The 6808-nt window shown below is 40.6% G+C and overlaps 1 pseudogene; it reads left to right on the forward strand.

Annotated features, from left to right (window-relative positions):
- The first annotated feature begins 689 nt into the window (after nucleotides 1-689).
- On the forward strand, nucleotides 690-2156 carry LOC138174191 (phosphatidylinositol N-acetylglucosaminyltransferase subunit C-like; annotated as a pseudogene).
- Nucleotides 2157-6808: the final 4652 nt, after the last annotated feature.

Raw genomic sequence — 6808 nt, forward strand, 5'->3', positions numbered from 1 at the left:
TCTATAGTACAGTACAAAAATTAGTCATGATAATGACTCTGATTCATTCAAAATTATGTCCAAAATAATTTATTTAATTAAGGAAAAGAAGGAAGTAAGCAAAAACAAAACTACAGGTTGCTATATAAAAGAATTCTCTACAAAAGGGATGACCTTTGAGAATCTAAAAAAAGAGGTCAAATACAGGGCCTGTAGGCTACATGCTGCTTAATGACACTCCCAAATTCAGTCTGAACCAGATTAAAATGTAACTTGGAAATATTTGACAAAACAAACATGCATAAAACATAGATATTTTTTAAAACTAAGTCAAAATAGGCTCCATAGGCCTCTTTATGTATGGATTAGTGATTTGTTTCTATTGGAGTTTGTGGGGCTTCCATTAGATTGTATGAGGTGTCCTGGAAGGACTAGTGCCTCTGGTGTGAGGGCTTGATGAGTCCTTTTCTGGGCTGACTATCCATCTTTGATGTTCACCTCTCACCAAATTCTCACCTGTGGCTCCAAGAAGCTATAGCGTGAGCATTGGCCACAGCATAGTAAAATCATCTCAGTATAATGGGCTAAAACCAGGTTGAGGGTAACTGACAGGCTTCAAACTCATCAGTAAGTTAGAGGGTGTCTACCCCAAGCATGTGAAGATTTCCCTTATTGAAATAGGCAGGTGCAAACAATTTGTTCCAACAGTCATGGAGGCAACTGAAGCAGGTGCCGTGAAGTTCTGAGAATTGGTCAGACATCAAAAATGCCAAGGTCATCCACTGCACCATGGGCCATCACCAGTTGTCCTCACTTTTGTCTTGCCACTGAACTTTCATGACTTTGGAAGACTGAGGTTGATGATTTTGTGCAACTATGCCCCATTCAAATACAATTCACAAGTCAAGATATCACCTGTGATGTCATTGGTTCTCTTTGAAAATGAAGGATGAATGGGGAAGGAGCCTCTGTTGGGCCCCCACAGAAATTTGGTTGACCTTGTTCATCTAATGGAGCAATGGAACATATAATGGACATTGACTAGAAAATCATCTGGTACAGAAGAGCATTGAGGTTCCAGAGAGGACACATCTTACAGCTTCCTGAAGAGATGGCCCTTCTAAAGAACTAGCACATGACTCACGGGCAAAAGTTAAATCCAGCCTGTGTTTGGATGAGAAGGGCCTACGTTCACAACCAACGGCCAGCACCAGAGTAGTGGGCTGGAAGAAGGTGCTGTGTGAGCGTCAGCCCTTCCCTGATAACTACATGGATGGGAGATTCCTGGATTTCTGCCCAGAAATACCAATACTGGCCTGTGGTCTTTGAGTCCAGGTGGTGATACAGCAGTTGTGCAGAATCTGTGTCTCCGTGGTCATCTGGTGGTATATGGATGAGGGTCTGCTGGCACCACACTGGCTCTTTGGGACCGGCTTGGCTTCCTCCCTGATTGGCTGTGTCTTGTTTGACCTCATTGATGGAGGGGCCGGGCGGCAGAAGAGCCCGGTGGGCTGGCCTGAAGAGTGCCCTGGTCTTTATCACATTTACTTATGCCTTTTCCTACTGACACCATCTATGCCATGTCGGTTTTCATGCTTTTGGGTCACCTTATCTTCTTTGACTACGGTGCCAGTGCTGCCATTGTGTCTAGCATCCTCTCCCTGAACAAGGCCATCTTTACCTCCATCTTCCTGGCCTCCAGCCTGCCTCGATCCCTTCCTGCCTTCATCATGGTGACATTTGCCATCCAGATCTTTGCCCTGTGGCCAATGCTGCAGAAGAAGCTGAAGGCCTGCACCCCATGCAGTTATGTGGGGGTCACACTGCTCTTTGCTTTCTCCGCCTTGGCTGGGCTGTTAACCATTAGTGGTGCGGGGGCCATACTCTTTGCCCTTCTGCTAGTCTCCATCTCTTGCCTCTGTCCTTACTATCTCATCCACTTGCAGCTTTTCAAAGAAAATATTCATGAACCTTGGGATGAAGCTGAAATCAATGAAGACCTGTCTAGGTTCCTCACCCAGCTTGGGGAGTGCAGGAGCTCCCACATTCTGGTATTAAATGCTGAAAGACCAGACTTCCCCTCCCCCCCGTCAAAAGCAGCAATGAGGGGAAGAGGGTCTCTCATGAATGCAGCAGGTTGGGAGGTGTCTGAGAGAGCAGCAGTGGAAGAAGAATGAAGTAATGATGGTTGGTGATGAGTCACATCTCCCTGTCCTGCAGAGGGGACTGCATACTCAGACGTCTGACAATAATACTGACACTCTATTGGAGATTTATTGTGGCTAGTGGCATGACGTGTTCTTTCTTGTATTAAAAACTGAAGCTAAAAAGAAGAAAGAAAAAAGAGAAAACGAAGGATGAACAACAAGGAGTCTGGCTTCAGACCTTGTCCTCTTCAAAATTGTTAACAATTTCTTGATTTCCAAATCTACTTGCCTTTTCTCAGTCCTCATCCTTCTTGATCTTCCTACAGCCTTTGATACTGTCAATCTCCCTCTTCTACTTGATACTTTCTTCTCTAGGTTTCTGTGGCTAATCTGTCCTGATGCGCTTCCTATCTGCCTGGCCTCTCTTTCTCAGTCTCTTTGCTGGATCTTCATCCAGTTCATGCCCACTAATGGGGTATGTTCCTCTGGACTCAGTCCTGGACACTCTTCTCTTCTCTCTCTACGTTATTTCATTTGTTGATATCATTAACTCCTAGAGATTGTTTTATCATTTTGATGCAGATAGATGATGCACAGATCTCTGTCCAGTCCCAATTTCTCTCTTGACTTCCACTTTCCTGTCTTCAGGACATCTCTGACATCTTCCTAACTTTCCTCTTACTGTCAGGGAAATCACCATCAGCCTAATCACCTACATTTGGAGCTGAGATATCATCTTCAGCTCCTTACTCCCGCCCTCACCAATCCTCCATTCAATTAATAATCAAATCCTGTTGTTTCAATCTTTGAAACTTTTCTTGAATATTCCTTTTTCTCTCTTCTGACACTGCTACAATCATGGTAGTGACCCTCATCATCTCATGCCTGGAGTATTGCAATAGACTTTTGGTTTATCTCTCCGTTTCAAGTACTCACTTCAGTCCATCCTCCACTCCATTGTCAAATTGATCTTCCTAAAGTTCAGGTCTAACCATGCCATGACCTTGTAGCAGCAAGCACCCCAAGCGTCCTCAGGGTGGCTGCCCATACAGGTTCTTGGATCTGCTTTGTTAAAGGAAAGCAACTCAAAATGGGTTAACAAGCTTACTTTAATCAGTCAAACATATATCGTTTACCTCGTTCAGGGGAAAAAGGTCAGCACCCCCAACTTCAAAGTATACAGGCAGAATTATCAAGATCAAGTAGACAGCTTTCCAAACTGTCCAACCATTACATCCATACCAAATCAACATCTAGGTTTCAACATCTGGGTTTTTCAAAGCTGGGGGGCTCTGGACAATGGCTTCCCAGAATCCATATCAATTCACAGAACACTTATCAAAGTGAGCCCCAAAACAAAGCTACACATCAGGGCTTATATAGCCTTCTCCTGGCTTAGAGAATGTAACAGCCCTATTGACTCACTGGCCAATCAAGAAGTATCTACTGAAAAACAAGCCTCCCACCCCAGGCTCCAGGTGCACTTTAGCCTAGGGGCAGGGAAGATCTTTAAAATTTACATTCCCATTACAGATCTCAATGCTGAAGCAACTCCAGGGGCTCCCTATTACTTCCCAGATCAAACACAAAATCTTTGGTTTGGCTTTTAAAGAACTTGGCTCCTTTCTACTTTTCTAACACCTAACAAGTACTCTTGGAATGCAATAGTTCAGATGCCTTTCAATTATACATTAGTTATCCAATTGACCACACAGATTTCATTAGAGACATCAAGATCCATCAAGCAAACAAACTTTAATAACATAATAATCACTACACTAGACTTCATGGATGGCAGTAGTTTCCAAGGACCCATTATGTTCAATCACTTTCACAAACTGAATATGAGGAGTGTCAATTACTTGAAGTTCAGATTTTTCTCTGACAGAATTGCTATCACCTTCCTTTTAAGTATAGATATGAGGTCTGAACTCTCAGTTTTGATATTTTAAAAATGTATGTTAGACACAACACATGAGTTGTATCTATTGGATTTCAGGACAACTGGGAAAGAGAGTGAAGTTATAATATTTCATAATATAATGTACTTTACGGTTATAAAGTATTTTGCACACATCATTTCATCAGTTTCTTATAACAACCTTGTGATATCTGTAGTATATTTTATGGATCAAATGAGAAAATCCATAAAACAGCTTTGCAAAATTTCATGTACTTATCAATGCCAATTATTATTATTAACCTGATGTTCAGGAATTTACCCTAAGGTCATAAAGCCTGTAAATGGCAGAGCCAAGACTGGTCAGGTCTTCTGATTTGGGGTCTAGTGCCCTTTCCTCCACACCCCAATGATTAACTCTCATGGAAGAGAAGTGATGTCAACCAAACCATGGTGATGGGGGATAACTATTGTAGAAGGTGGAGGTGGAGGTGGGAGGGGAGTAGAGCCGGTAACCAGTGTATTTAAGTCAAGGAGAAGCAACAAAGATACCTGGCAGATGTTTCCAAGCTAGCCCTGGGTACAAGAGTAAATGGGAACCAGAGAATCAATGAGCTGGTATTCCTAACATGGGAATTTGGGTTTGTGCAGCTAACATGTTTCACAATCTACCAGACACCTCTTTCTCGTGTCTGTGTCCTGTTTAGATGAGCATCAGGCATTCAGCAAGTTGTCTTTTGTTATTGTTTGGTCAAGTCTCCTCTATTCATTGGGCCACAACAGATCTTACTGTGGACAGCCCTCTATTCAAAGGGTTCAAGGTATTCCTGAGGTGGTTAGGCCAGCTTTTACAGCCTCCTGTAGGCAGAGATGACAAGGATCCCCAGTGACAGATATTTAACATGGAATTTATCTGTGGCAGCACAATGCATAGAGCATTACAATGGGGTCAAGAAGACCAGAGAATGAATCAGAATTCAGTTCAGCCACTTCATAGCCATGTGACTGTGAGAAAGTCACTTATCTTCTCTATCAGTTTATTTGTAAAATGGAATTGTTGTGAGATGATCAAATGAAATAATGTATATAAAACCCTTTCCAAAGCTGAAGGAACTGTATAAATGCTATCTTCTATTAGTATTGTACTCTTAGGGATGAACTGACTTGAGTAGAGGAGGTCAAGACCTGAGATCATTCAGAACATGGATGAAAACTAACCCATCAATGGAAGAGGGACCAGGATATCAGTTAGATTGCTACCGCTTCTAAAAAATTAAGATCTTTGACATCCTGATTCTGTCTACCAATATATTAACTATCATCCCCTCCTCAGTTGTGTATTTCACAAATTTGAAAAAAATGTATCTTCTCTGCTTTTATTCAAGTCATGATAAAAGTGTTAAACTGAACAAAGCGAAGGACCACATGACTTTCCCTTAGAGACTTTAGTTCAGGCTGATGTTAGTCTCTTTTAAGTTAATTTTTTATTGCAAAATTAACAGTCATCAGGTATTTCATTAAATAAAATAGAATAAGAAAAAATACATGGGAAACTGTGAACTTCTATCATGCACAGTTTGCTTTTAAGGAAATATATAAGTAGATGTATATACAATATAATAAGGTAATATGTATCTCTTGCACTTTAAAATTTTTCTTCAGTACATTAAAAAAAAGTTGTCTAAGTATCTTTTTTGGTGTTTATATATCTGTGGTCATTAACCTCCTCCTCCCCATTCTAAAGTTCTCCCTTGTAACAAATATGTGTAATCCAACAAATCAACACATTGGCCATATCTGAGGTTCAGATCTAATTCTGCCACTTTACTCCATCTCAAGAGTTAGGAGGAAGTTACTGTTATTCAGTGCTTAGATCCGAGCTCAGAGAGATTTCAACCTTCTTTTTCTTTGTTATGTTTTATGATTATCATCATACAAGTTGTTCTCGTTCTCATTTCACTCAGCATCAGTTCATATAAGTTGTCTTGTGTTTTTCTGAATCCACTATGTTTGTCATTTCAAATGGCAGGACAATAATCCTTTATGTTACCATAGCACAATTTGTTCAGCTATCTCACAATTGATGAGCATCTATTTTGTTTTCGGCTCTTTGCTAATAGAAAAAAAGGGGGCTGCTATCAATATTCTTACATGTAGGGGTCGTTTCCCACATATGTAAGCAGCTGATGCATAGAATGCTAGATCTAGAGTCAGGAAGATCCCAGATCCAGTTCAACCCCAGATGTTTACTAGCTGTGTAACCTTGGGTGAGTCATTTAACCTCTATCTGCCTCAGTTTGCTTAATTGTAAAATGAGGATAATAATAACCCCTACCTTGCAGGGTCATGATGATTAAACGAAATATTATTTGTAATTATGTCTTTCCTTAATAAAAAAAAGAATTTCCTTCCTGCTTTCCTTTCTTCCCCTCTGTCCTTGGTCTCCTTGGGATACACAGCTAATAGTGTCCCTGGGTAAAAGGGCATGTACAGTACAGTGAATTTTTGGTATGTTTCCAAATTGCTTTTGAGAATGGATGAACTAATTTACAACTCCATCAATGCTGTACTGGTGTGCTTATTCATTCATAAACATTCTAACAATTGCTATTTTCCTCTTTTGTCATCTTTGCCAGTGTAATGGATATGATGGAACTTAAAGGTTGGGATTTGAATTTCTCTAATGATTAATAAAAGACATTTTAATTATGGACTTAAATAAGAGAACTTCTGTATACTCAACAGAAAATAAAAGAGGATCCTATATGAAGCCATGAATATA

The sequence above is a fragment of the Petaurus breviceps genome, unplaced genomic scaffold (genome assembly GCF_028583685.1).
Source record: "Petaurus breviceps papuanus isolate PSGF00001 unplaced genomic scaffold, PetGlider_PUasm1.0 688, whole genome shotgun sequence".
Classification (NCBI taxonomy): Eukaryota; Metazoa; Chordata; class Mammalia; order Diprotodontia; family Petauridae; genus Petaurus; species Petaurus breviceps.